Genomic DNA, 15,571 nt, shown 5'->3' on the forward strand with positions numbered 1-15,571 from the left:
AGATAGATAGATAGATAGATAGATAGATAGATAGATAGATAGATAGATAGATAGATAGATAGATAGATAGATAGATAGATAGATAGATAGATAGATAGATAGATAGATAGATAGATAGATAGATAGATAGATAGATAGATAGATAGATAGATAGATAGATAGATAGATAGATAGATAGATAGATAGATAGATAGATAGATAGATAGATAGATAGATAGATAGATAGATAGATAGATAGATAGATAGATAGATAGATAGATAGATAGATAGATAGATAGATAGATAGAGAATGAAAATAGAAATACGTTTGACAAAGAACATGAAATATAAACTTAGTTTATAATACATGTAGTCACATATCAAAACCAATATGTTTAGTGTTTATTGACCATGCACTAGAAACAGCATCACATCCATTGTAGAAAAAAAAACTTGAGTTAAGTCCTTCCAAATAGTATTGTTGTTCATATGCAGGAGTCACCATGGGCAGCACTCAAGCCTAAACACAGAAATCTGAATAAAATACTCATGTCACAAAACAAGCATAAACAAATACTTACAAAAGAATTACTATATAATAGTCCTCCTTGTGGCTGAAGCACACAAAGAAGATTAATATGTAGGTATCCAAATGCCACCAAAGACAGGTGCTTAAAAGGACAAATTAATATATTGTGTAAAATTTCTGTCTAAACATATTTGTATTTGGACGCAGCCTCTAGTACAATTTGTTCCAATGCACTGAGAGAGAAAAATAACCAATAATACACAGAAAACACAAACAATGGATGGATTATGAGTATTTTTCATTCTGTTTTATAAAAGCACACATTTCATACAAGATGTCCTTGTTTACATTACTCATTAACCAAATAAACTGGTCTTTAATTGTCAACATATCAGAATCAATTACAACAATATTTCCTAAGTTAAACACCCTTCTCTCCTTACTGAATGGGGTACAATTAAGAAGAAAATGTCATTCATCTTCAATTTCAGAACTTGAGCATCTGGGACAAGTTGTATCGTGTCGAGGAATACCATGATATCTTACATTTTCAATGCAATGTTCAGGGAACGTGCTGAAAAACGCAGCCTTGTCAGATGTTTTCTAATATCAACATCGGGGATTACAGATGAATATTTTTCACTGACAAAAGTATTTTTATAAAGTACATTAGAACATAGTTTACTACCAGCATGTTTTTGTTATGTCTGCTACCATTCTTGTAAAAAACAGTTCTCAATAAACTTACTATCAACATTTAGTAAGTTTTGGTTGTTCATTGGGTTAGCGGACTTAATATCACATTGAAACTAATATACCATGAAGGTTTTATTGCATGAGATAAAAATATTGATTCATGAAAAGCACTATATGGCAGTGGAGATATGAACTGATTTGTTATTAACCTGTTATAGTAATGAACCATAGGTTTTACAATATTGTAATATAAGTCTGCCGATTCAGATTAGACAGCTATATTTGTTGCTTTTGAGTGGACACCAAGAATATATTTACAGATTTTAAAATGTTGTTTTTCTGCTTGACATGTATCATAAATTTGATCAAAGAATAACAAGCCATTCCTAAATTTAGATGTGAACGGATTAAACATCCCCCACACTTCACAACCATATAACAGAATGTGTTTAATTGTATGATCAAAAACATGCATACTAGAACAGAAGTACTCAATGACAATAAATCTTTTGATAATTTGAAGTATGCTTTTAAGGCTTTTCAGTTATACAGTTATTCTTGCGCAAAGGAAAATGATCCTGGTGCACAATAGCGAATACCAAGATATTTGAATCTTTTTATACATTCATGCAACACATTTTAAATCTTAAATATATGATGGATATGTTGCTGCGTTGTTGAATATCATTACTCTTTTTTTTGTATTTGCAGTAAGACACCAATCATTACAATATTGATCAAGTAAATCAAATTTCTTTTGATGTCCTTCCGGAGAACTTGATAGTAAAATAATGTCGTCTACATTAAAATATCAAATGAACGGTTGTTCGAGGATATGGTATCATCTATAGCCTGCAGATATTTTGGTAAATCATTAATAAAAAAATTTAAAAGATTAGGGCTGTGGTTATCGCCTTGTTTAACACCAAGCTTGACACCATAACTTTCTGTTAAGTTATTATATATCTTCTTCTACTTATACTTTTTAGTGACCGCCTTCAACACGTTGACGTTTATGTCACCTGAATATATCTTTATATATGATTTGCTCAATGCATATATAATCTTTATAATGTTATAGAATAAAAATCTTACACCGATATCCAAGAGTTTCAATTTAATACAAGTGTGAAAAACAGTATCATATAATTTTATGCTCTTTAAAAAATCAACAAAGCAGGCATATACAGACTTACTTTACCAGAATTACAATACTTATCAATAATCGTTTTTAAAACAAACATATGATCAGAAGTACGTCTGAACCAGTGAAGACTCTACAACAGATTTTATCCATCGGATCACCAGCAGTGATGATGATGCTACAAGGTGGACAGCAAATTCTGTATATAGAATTCGTCCATACATCAGCCTAACAATATTAGATCTTTTTTATGCGAAAGCGAAGAAGTCTGTCCGGTAAGGGCCGATTTTCGCCTCGAATTTCAAGTTCATATGACAAAGGATTTTGAACAATTTTTGAACACGTAAGCGCTATGTCAGTTCATTGTATTACTTTATGAAAAATTTAAACTAATTTAGTCATTAAAAACGCTCTGATTCAAGCTTAAATAATAAAAGTATATCAAATCTGCCAACAATTTTTCACCTTTCAGATGTTTTTTGTCAAAAATAAAAGTGGCCGCACCTGTGTTCATCCTCAACCTTTATATATGTTGTGTATATCCTCCAATGCAACTTACATTTAAATATTTAGAATAAACACAAATGCGGCCACTTTCAATTTAGACGGAATATACATGTACTAGTTCAGTGGTAATGGACGTAATTCTCAGCTTCAAATTAAACACAAAAGACCATACAGGACCCACAAAGGGTACAGGCTCCTGACTTGGGACATGCGCAAAAATCCTGTGGGGTTGAACATGTTTTTTTTCAAATCTCAACCTCCCCCACCCCCCCCCCACCCCCCCCCCCCCCTTACACCTCTAGCTAATATAGAAAATAAACGAATAACAGTACGCACAGTCTTTTCTGTTCACGAAAAGTCCGAGTCTGATGTCAGAAGAGGTAACAATTTAGGAAATAAAGAAAATTACAATAATACATAAATAACAACAGACCACTAGCAGTTACTGACATGCCAACTCCAGACCTCAATTAAACTGATTGAAATATTATGTCTTCATTATAGGAATATCAGAAGACTCCCGTTATGGGTTCAGTATTATACAATCATCAAATATTTAAGAGAAGACCATAACCCCAGTCATGCCAACAACTGGGTTTTAAACAAATGTGTTTAGTCCGATGTAAAGACTCTATAAGAGAATCAATATTAAAGCAGAAATATGCAATCTTTAATGACCTGACAACATTATCTTAACTATATCCCTTCTTAATAAGTCTGTTTTAATGTTTTGTTATCTTCTGAGACGTTTACTCGTGCGTTAAAAAAAAAATTTAAATGCCCATATAAATAATATACCCATGGTGCTGCTGGAGACAATAGTATATATGAACACGAAAATGTACTATTCGCATTATATTGGCCGAACAAAAAGTCCTGGGTACTTTTCATTCGGCTAGCCGTACAAATAGCAACTGTGTCTTTTTCTGCATCTTTCCGTTTTCAAAATCTACGGTGATACTCTAGGTATTGAGATATTGATATAATAATTCCTGGAAGTTCAGTATAACAGGGGAAATAATTTGCGAAGTTATACCATTATTCATCAAATATCCACACGAACGACTCCCGAAAAAATAAGAAAATTGCATTTGCATGTTATCTTAAGAATTTTGTATGGTTGTAATCAGGTCAAAAGTAGAACCTGCATATGAATTACTGATCGGAGTAGTTTATGTGACATCTCGTATATCCAAGATCACTCCCGTTGTTTTGAAGAAATTACTGGCAGATTTAAAACCGCAAAATATGTAGCTGAACATTGGAACTGTAACTTGTGTGGACACTATGTTCAAAATACATTTTACCATTAAATTAGTATGTGCACAGAACTTCAAACACACTTGCTATATAAAAACTATCAGAAATGACCAGTGACAATTTCTTTCACACAATGCTTTTGAAATCAGACGAGTACGTGTCTTACTTCTGCTTGGCAATCAGGAAGCTCTCTTAGACTTTTTAACACTAGGCAGAGCATATTTAGAAGTACTTAACGAAAGAAATTTTTTTTTTATATAATTTTAAAACTTTATAATTGTACATAATTTATATATGCATGTTGCCAATGTCCTATAGGACGGAATAATGTAAGGATGTAATGCCATACAAATGGAAATGGCGAATGTGTGCCTGTATATAATGCAAATGAATTGGTATTTTTTTTCTTCAAATAATATGAAAATAAGATGTGGTACAAATGCAAATTATACCACTATCAGTCACAGTTTTACAAGGTAGATTGAGTGGGGTTTTTTTTATCTTCTGAACTTCCGTTCGTTCTGGTCATATTGCAAAAATATGGTTCTGGTATTGAGAGTAGGGGAGATAACGCGTGTAACTAACGACGCACGTTTTTTTTTTTGTAACAATTTCCTCTGGAGGCGTGCAAAACGTTTACTTTGCCTTAGATAATAATTCTAAAGTTTCTAGTTTTCATCTTGGGAAAAAAGAATTAATTAATAATCCTGTCATCCACATTCTTACCCCGCAAGACAAACAATATATTTCATAAATAAAGTCTGCAAAATGTATTTGTACAATAAATACGCAAACTGCAAATGTCAAATAGAATAATTTTGAATAATTTGTAATTATCAACTATTAAATCAGATATATATCAGTTAAAGTTAAATAACGAAGCTGTCCAAGGAGGAGCATCAATTTGCTAGGTACCCTTCTCCTCCTTTACGAAAACAATAGTATAATGCATTAGCATTTGACAATCAAATTTAACAGAAGTCTATCAACGTTTATCAGATTTATTGTATTTATGACGGGAACTTTGCGTCTTCTTGGTAAAGGTCTTCAAATTCAGTTTCATATAAAAAGCATATACTGTCACGGCACATCTAATGTTGATATCCATGAAAAGTTGCAATGGACACCTTTTAATGCAAGATTCTGAAAAGAGAATAGGACATGAATTAGATGCAATTGTATAGGCTTATATAGTGTTCCTTATTTCAAGTTTATGAACTTTATTGGTTTCTGCCATATCTAACAGAAATCTGACTTCAATAAACTCTTTAAATACTTTAAATATTTAAATATTTAGATAGAGATCACAAACATGCAACAACTCATAAAGAAATCCAATTCAATTCATACTAAAACTACTTAACAGTATGCACTTCAAACTACACAGATCAGCCGTACAATATGTTTCTATACACACATATAACAAATGCGATTTATGAGACGCGCATCATCCCTCGCTTGGACAAAACAAACAACAAACATTGAGAAGTGTTACATATCTGAGTACATTGAAATAACCTTAAGCACTCACACAACATCTTCTTATATCTATTAAGGTAAAACTGTGTATATACAACACAATCTAACATCAAACATAAAAGGTAACACAATCTGAAATTTAAAATTTGTGAATCAAATCTTTCTTTACTATTTCGTCTATTTTTAAAAATTTCACTTCACTAATGTCTATCTGCAGACCTTTCATCTAAAGCATGACATCTAAAATAAGTATTTGGTCAACTAGACATGACTTAAAATAACTAATGACAATTCAAATATTTCCTAGGTTTTCTTTCCCTACGTGATCTTTATCGACTCCTCAATTTATCAAATACAATTTAAAAACCGTTATAAACAGCTTTCTTACTCATCAATAGTTTCTGAATCACCAGAAAAATAAACAGCTTCATGCTCAATAGCCGGTGATAAAGCTTCACCTAAACTATAATTAGGGTGCTTAACATTCAAAAATCAAGCTATCTCAAAATTTAAATATGATAAATAGAGAATATTTAGTTAACCTGGATGAAGATAACAAAATAGGAAGGGATATAAAGATTGCATGATATTCCACATCAGAAAAGTTTGCTGGTGCGTTGCTGTTCTCCTATCTTTTCGGGGTTTGGTAATAAATGTGTATTTACGGGTTCACACATACACACATGTGTATTATATTTAAAGTATAAAAACAAAACTTCTAAAGTGAATGAATGAAACAATAATTTGATTATCTTTTATATCAATTTCTTAACGATTACAAAAATTGAATAATGCTACACACAAAAACATTTTCATATTTGAGAAAATTTTCTAAAAATGAAAATTCAACCAATTTTCATTTTTCAATATTTCAAGGCAAATTGAAAAATGCTCCACGATGGAGCATTTTTCAATTTTCAATTTTGAAAGACAAATTGAAAAATGCTCCACGATGGAGCATTTTTCATTTTTCAATTTTGAAAGACAAATTGAAAAATGCTCCACGATGGAGCATTTTTCATTTTTCAATTTTGAAAGACAAATTGAAAAATACTCCACGTTGGAGCATTTTTCATTTTTCAATTTTTTAAGGCAAATTGAAAAATGATTAAGGTAAGCAATTTCAATATTTTGTTCTTAAGAAGGAGATTGAAATTTGATTTTGTTTGAAAACAACCAAATTCAAATGTTTAAATTTATTCAAAATGTTGATAAGATAAAGTGTTTTTAACACAAACTTATCATTTCTTTTTATATTATCCTCTTGGAATCAAATAATGTAATATCATGAAAATTACAAATTTCAAATCTCATAACGAATGTGAATTTTAAGAAGTGACTTCAACAAATTTTTGTAACATTTATCAAACAAATTAACTTTAAAATTTGTAGAGTATTTTGCAAAATCTATATTTCAGTTTAAAATGAAAAATGTTTGGCGTAAATATACACGGTCTTTCAAGTTTATCAGAATTTATAAAAAGTTTTTTAGTTGGAATTGAATAACGAATAATGAGAATTTAAAATATTTTCTACTTCTAATTTATGAGAATTTAATCTGTTATGTTTTTTTGCAATTTAAAGTCTAGTTAAATTACATTTGACCCCATCTTTAATGAGAGTTATTTTTATAGTATACATATAGTTAGGAGTTTTTAAAGCAAATTAGCACAATATAGCATTTATTTTATATTCAAGTTATTCTATTCTTTTTTCTTCTTTGCATTTGTTCACTGAATTATCGGATAACGAGGAAAGTTACTATACATTACTTTTGTGCAGACATTTGAGACAACAGTTATTTAATCTTATAGGTTGGATATATCGGCTAATAAATCATTTATTAAAAAAGACTATGTTTTGGGGTCAAAGTTGCTACTAATTCTTTACTCCCCTTTCCATTATTATATAACTTCTTCAAGTTACATTGCAAATTCTAATTTTCCTCGTACATAATTTAACAATTTTGGGGTTATTAAGAAATATGGCTTTTAGTTTTCTCAATTTAATTGTTTCATAGTTTTTATGTCGGGGCTTATTGTAGCCGACTATACGGTATAGGGTTTTTCTCATCGTTGAAGGACGTTCTGTACGGTTGCCTATAACTTAAATCCACTTCATCTGAATTTTGGTGGATATACATATATATATATATATAGTAGAAAAATAAATTAAATTAAATTTCAAAATGCTCAATATATATATATAATTTAATTTATTTTTCTACTAGTGTGGACACAGAATTCAATTTTAAGTAAACTTAGTTGTCTCATCGGCAAATATGCCACATCTCCTTATTTTTTTAAACATCAACTATGGTGTATTATGCTATTAAACGGTTTAATCATTCGTATATTATTCGGCATTATTTATATTCCTTTGCATTATCATTTTAGTCAGTGTTTTTAAATTTTGCAATAAATAAGCATATGTTGTAATTGTTCAGCATACATCTAGTTTTGCTTAGTATGAATCCAAAATTGTATCCTTATGTTCGTAGAGTTTACCTCCCTTTGATTGCAAAAGATGCATCCAGGGGAACTAACTGCGCTGCATTTACAACAACGTTTTATTTGGTTATTCTTAAATATTAGATACATGCTGATTGGTTAATTTACCGTTTATATCTTTCTATTTACTACCACAACAACGCCAGCACATAAACGAATTTGTAATATACAATCAAGGTTAAAAAAAAATAGAAAAAGGGCATGGCTATTTTCCTAAACAGATCATATATCTAGTATCTGTTTATGTAAACAAAACAATTGAAAGAGTATGGCCAATCTTTGAATTAAGAAGCCGAAGAAAAATAAAAATATGAAGCAGTTGCAAGACATAATAGTGTCCTGTGAAAATGTGTCCACCTGGACAGTTTCTCATTGAATTTTGGTATTTAATAATGTCCATTAATTGCCATGAAATATTGTCGCTTAAGTGGACATATTTTTACTGCAAAAACCATGAAATAGCGTTAACCACAGGACAACTTTCATAGAATCTGCTATTAAATTGTGTCCTCCAAGGGAAGTAATACAAAGGTCATTAAAAAGTTTTAATATACTTGAATTTTAATAAAATCTGAACAATTGAAAAGAAACTCGCATGACTGATTGATATACAAATGTTAACAAACATATTATGGTTGGAAACGAATATAGAGACATTAATTTCTTTGAAATACCCAGTTAATGCTAATGACAATGAAAGAAGAAAGTTTGTAAAGTATAAAAATCAAATTTGAGCAACTTTACTATACTTATAATGAGAAGAAGACAAAATAAAATATAGAATTTTGGTATAAATAATGTCCATTGTAATAAAATGTTGTTCTGTAAGTGGACAGCAGTTAACAATAATAGCTACAGGTATGAAATATGGTCCAACTACAGGACAATATTTATAAGTAGTTAGTGTTATTAAAATATGTCTAGTATGTCCTTGGAAAATAATACTGAAAAGCATTTTGAACTTAAATCATTATACATGTACTTATCAAAAAATATAAATAAGAAGATAAGGATGGTATACATGTGTACTAATGAAACAACTCTTTTTCAAAGTAACAATGTATTCAAGTTCGCAATTATACATGTAGGTTACAATACGTATAGTTTACAAGGCGATAAATATCATTTAATACTTTATCATATAAAAAATTGTCTGTGTGGACACATTATCCTGAGATAAAATATCCCCCTGGGCAGAATTATAGAATTAGATAATGTCCACGTCCATGGACACTTTTTCATACCTGAGGGCATATTTTGCATAGGAAATCGTGTCCATGGACAGTATTTACTATGAAATAATGTCCAGTGGACACTATTTCATGAGGGACACTATAAAAATCCTACACAACCACTACGAAATGTAGAAATGTAGAAAATCGGTCTTTTTTTCCAAATTCCGTTTTTTTTATTTTTGACATCTTATACTATTTATTTCGTATCTGCTAATTCATTTACTGTAGTTGCAAACAGATTCCCTTATACAAGTGTGTGTGACACTCTGTCCATGATATTAAAACAAGTATGACAATGATTATAGGAAAATCATAGTGCAATGGTTATGTTGACATGATGACTATGTTAAAGGGGCACTAGCTGTCAAATTCATGTTCACCGATTTAATTCAAAATCTCATATTTTATTTATAACAATGTAAAACATTTATCCAAACTATTAAACGTTTAAATAGATAATTTACATTATATAGTCTTCTATAAATTTTTATTTTCTCACAATTTGTATAAGTATTAGGATTATACATAAATCCACCAGAGACCAACAGATATGGGTTCATCGCATGACCGTCACCAATGAGCTAATCTCATACACTGTATTGAAATTAAGCCATCAATTACAAGTAATTAAATATAAAACAATAACAACTAAGCGAAATTGAAAAAGCACGGTCAGAATATACGTAAATAATAAACTAAACGAAAACAAGAAAACCCAAGGACTTGATATTGACTTTGGACAGGAACGTCCAAGAACCGGTTTAAACATATCAACAATCCGCTTATATATCTTGGACAGTGTTGTAACAATCGCTGATGTCGGATTTAGGACAATGACTGCTCAAAACTTATCTGACATAAAACATACGTCAAGTGCTTGTTTCTAATTGTTCTTACTATAAATATTATCTGAATCAATGTTCGTGATTAAAATGCTTGTAATCATACTTGTAACATAAAATGTGTTTACGTTATAATATTTGGAGTGTTCATAAAAAGAAGATATGTTGGATAAAAGTTTCTGCTTTAAAAAGCCTCAATCTGAAAAGTCACATACTTTTGATAAAACGGTTCTAAAGCGTGAAAATGCGCTATGTTCAATCTATTTAGAAGTAGAATCAGAATAATTTCACTGATCTGACTTCTGACTTCACCATGCGTGATTGCGTATTTAGTACTATTTACACATTCCCGAGCATTGCCTAGATTTGCGTTATACTCTAATAAAATTGAGAATGGAAATGGGGAATGTGTCCAAGAGACAACAACCCGACCATAGAAGAAAAAGAAAACAACAGAAATCATGGTCACCAACAGGTCTTCAATGAAGTGAAAAATTCCTGCACCCGGAGCCGTCCTTCAGCTGGCCCCTAAATATTATCTAAATACGAAAGCAGTGCTAGGTTCATCCTAGTACTACAACCTAGCCTTATAGTACTGAAATGTTAACTGCTTCGACAGTTAACCGTACCTTTTTGGGGTTTTTAAATATTTAGAACTAAATCTCGAAGCCTATATCTACTCTATTGAACTGAAATCTTAGGCTAGTATGCTCTCTGCAAATGTGAAAACTCGTATATATATTCGATTCCCGACTGTATCAAACCAAACTCTTGAAAATAGTGTTGCAGAATCACAAAGCAGTTTACTATATTGTGTACTGATCAGAATATGACTTTATTTTACATCGTAATTGAAAAATGTGTAGATCCTGTCTGAACGTATAAAACGCGTTGATTTAAAAACAAATATATGCATATATATCTCAGTAGCATGGGTTCGAATCCCGGCGAGGGAAGAACAAAAAGCTTGCGAAAGCAAATTTACAGATCTTACATTGTTGGGTTGATGTTTAGACGAGTTGTATATACAGAATGTACACAGCCACGTATCACCATCACTGCTGATGGATGATCCGATGGATAAATCTGTTGTAGAGTTGTCACTGGTTCAGACGGACTTATAATATATATATATATATATAAAAAAATAGACCGCTTACTTCTCTCATAAAGCGAAGAAAAAAAAAACTATCTCGAAATGTGTTTCAGGAATAATGATGAACTTTAGCATGCGGAGCACCCCCTTTTTTTTTTAATCATATGAGAAAGTTGAGCTGTGAATGTTTTGTTTCATAAATGAAAACTAGGCAATCTTGCAGAACTATTTGAAAGTTTTAGTAGTCAGTTTATAACAACTGATGACGAAAACACAATTTCCATCCCATTATTACATTTTGACGTTATGCATTTCTCCGTATATTCTCTACACCCAGATTTGTCATATATCACAGAATTTCATAATCTGGCTAAAATTAGTTCAAATTGTTATTGTATGAAAACTATCTTATTTTAATACTGAAATCTATCTTTGTTTTTTATTTAATGTCACACGAACATAAAGTTCGAAACCGAGAACTTTTTCTAGAGAACCAATATCATGCATAAGTACAAAGTCATGTACGATTGACAAAAAAATACACCGACTCATTTAACATCAAATCAAAAAGGTCGAATCAAAGGACTATATTCGGAAAGGTAACATTAATACGAATAATCCGACATTGATATTTTGACATTGGGACCGAACTTAAAGGTAATATTCATTTTGTACAAGTCATGATGACAAGCTCAAAATCATCGTATGTCGTAGGTCTTCTTCAAAAGAAAGTTTTTTTACAAGAACTTCCACACAGGTAAAATGGCATACACAATATGCTTGAATTATCCTATACAACAGTTGCATGTTGCTTTTGAATTAAGTTCTATTTAACTCTAGAATTTTTTCTTGTATTACAATTGTACCACATCGGTAGTTTCACGGTAAAGAGTTTGTAATTGTCCTATGTACAGGCTTAGATGTTGTGGCTTTGATCAAAGAGCAAAGACAAAGTCTTGTAATAATATCAAGCAAATTGTGTTCTTTTTCGCACTATAAATGAAGTCATTATTTTAAAATGCCAACTCAGTGTATCGGTCTACATACATTGTAAATCTTCTAAAACCGTTCGCATTAAAATTAGAGTGAACTGTTTGTTGATGTTACGCAGCTATCTAAAAATCTTAATCAATTTTCTCTATAAATATGTATTAAAATAATAAAGATTCTCTTTGTTTATATGAGAACGAACATTTGATATTCTTTGAGGGAGATTATAACACCTGAGTATTCTGGTCTTGTTATACATGTCTCTGGAAAAAGACCATTTTAGATAAATAAAAGAAAAATTCTCCACCCGAAATCGTCTACTGCCCCTCTGCAACAATAACATGGTCATCCTCTTTAACAGTACACAGGAAGAGAAATTGAAAGAGAACACTTTCGCAATTCCTATGAACGGTTAATAGATCATTTCATCGTACAGTGGCAAGTATTACAGATATATTTTGAACGAACCAATTCAACAAACCATATCCATTTCAATGAATATGACATAGAATGTTCATTTGTCATAAGAAAACTGGATCTGTCGATATGTGAAGGGAACTTTATCACCGAGGTGTCAACGTATACAAAAAGAAGATGTGGTTATGATTGTTAATGAGACAACTCTCCACAAGAGTCCAAAATGACACAGAAATTAACAACTTTAGATCACCGTTCGGCCTTCAACAATGAGCAAAGCCCGTACAGCATAGTCAGCTATAAAAGGCCCCGAAACGACAATCTAGTACCTGTAATGGCCACAAGCGTGTCAAAACTGAGGCTGTGACTGTGGTTCTTTCTTCGGCAAAGTGTGTTCAGCTTAGATCTTTACAAATAGACACACGTTACTTGTTTTCTTGTCGAAGGCCAGTGGTTTTCTCTGGCTTTCTCTACAAATTAATCTTGATTGTCATGGAAAACCAAGCGTAATGAAAGTGTCACTAAAACAAGCAAGCAACTAATTGTTCATACGACTTTTCGTTTACGGGTAAAATGATTTTATTTTAGTTTGAACCATGTATTTGCAAGACATAAGTGCGCAAACATTTTTCATCACTTTTTTATACTGATTTTCGGAGAACCCTAATTGTGCGCCTATTCCTAAGAACAGATATACTGTATTTTTTGGCCAAAAATATTGAATAAATCATTTTAATTTCGGAGATCTTGAATAATATAGTTAATACAAGTATGTATGCCATTGTATCATTCAGGTTTGTTTTTAATGTTCACCGGCAGACGACTTTGTCAACACCGACTCCAATGAAGCGAAATTTCGATTACAACTGTGAGAAGATGAGGAAGTGGGGAGGGGCAGGGGAACGGTCCCCTTATGGAATATCATATTTGTAAAGTGCTTACACTTTTTTAAAAGTAACAGTCAAAATATTTGCTGACTAGTCCCTTTTTTTAAGTGGTTTATCATTTTCAAACAAAATGGGTGACGGATCTATGAAATGTCGTAATATATGGGCAATCGCACCTCAATCCAATCTGTAAAAACCGAGAAATCGTTATTATGTGTCTTTGTATGTACATGTATATTTCATCTTTTAGTATCATAGAAAGAAAGATGCAAATGTGATTCAATGGAATCTTTTGTGTAACTATTACAGCTATGTTTGTTTACCAATCACAGTTTCTATGATATAGACAGATGTGGCATATACAATTTGGTATACATTGGCCTTGTGTATTAAAGCAGAGTTCAAGATTTAGATAAAGCAAAACTTAAGTATATGGAATTTTATAGAGGTACGGTTAATTTCCCTGTATTTTTTATACTTCATGTAACGTGTCGAAATTTCGTACTTGCAAATATCCAAATTATCCATTGGATAAAGCACATATGATTTACATAACATTGCACATTACAAGTGTACAACATATAAAACATCAGTGAAAATTAACCACAAGTCTATTTTATTGGAAGGAAAAATATACATGGTCCATAATCTCATGCTTTGTTCTTTTAATGTTAGCCTAACGAATGGATATCAAGAATACTTTTCAGATTCAAACTCTGAACCTTTCCAAATTCAAACTCTGAACCTTTCCAAATTCAAACTCTGAACCTTTCCAAATTCAAACTCTGAACCTTTCCAAATGCGCTGTCTAGGCATGTAAGTAATATTTATACTTCCATGGTTTAGGTATCTATTAAAATCTGAGATCAAAATTTCCATAAGCTTTTTTTAAATATAAAGGTCTGTATACAAAGGTCGTAACTTGAGTTTATCAATTATAATCCAATATGGAGTTTAAAACTCCCCTGCGATTTAAATTGCTTATGGGTGTCCAACAGATCGTTTAATAATAAATACTAAAAACTTGCAAATACATGTACATGTATCTGTAAAATTGAAGTCGTGTGCCATTCATCTGAACAAACTTTAATAATACAGTAATAAGATAATCACGTGTCCGAAAATATGTAAAACAAATATATGTGTAAGTCTAAAAGTACACATTTGACACTACATGTATGGTCTTAGTAGAAAAAAAATTAAAGGAAATTAGCTGCTTTCCATGTTTAAACTATTTCTAAAATTTTTGCCTTTTTAAAGTTACAGATTGTGAATTTCACTCCTTCTTTTATTGCGAAATAAATAAACATGTAAGAAATGATAACTTCTCTGCAAATGATTTTCAAAATACTGACTTTATGTGTTGCACTAACAGACAAAAACATACTCATCGTGATCAATAAATAAAAAAAATCAGCATATTTTAGGCTCGTTTGTAAACTGAGGACAGGGCTTGATTTACCGATGCATGGTTTAAAGTTTTGTGGTTTATTAATATGCTGTAATTTGTATTTAGGTTTTTCACTATATTACATGTATATACTTGCAACAATAGATACATGTATATATATACATATATATATTATATGTATGTGTATATGTTACGGTTTTTTTTCTGTTTGTCACAAACACGTTTGATTTGTTGAAATACATATGACAATAAAGATTATTATTATTTATTTTATCAACGCCTGACTTTTAATTATTCAGTTTTTTTTTTACCCTAACCATGGAAGTGAAATAACTAAAGAGGTTATATGACCTCATTGCCCTAACTCTAATGTAAATAAAATCTGGCAGATATTTTCACATCCGCAAGAACAAATGTTTCGTAGTAGGGTGCATTTTCTGATAAAGGATCAAAGGACGCCAATAGTACTTTATTATAAAACTTTCATCACAATAAGATCGTGGCGTTCCTGATCAATTAACTTAATGGGACGTGTTAAACTATTATATGATAATTTGAACTCTGACTTGATATATAGTCGTTTATCTAC

Source organism: Mytilus galloprovincialis, chromosome 14 (genome assembly GCF_965363235.1).
Source record: "Mytilus galloprovincialis chromosome 14, xbMytGall1.hap1.1, whole genome shotgun sequence".
Taxonomy (NCBI): domain Eukaryota; kingdom Metazoa; phylum Mollusca; class Bivalvia; order Mytilida; family Mytilidae; genus Mytilus; species Mytilus galloprovincialis.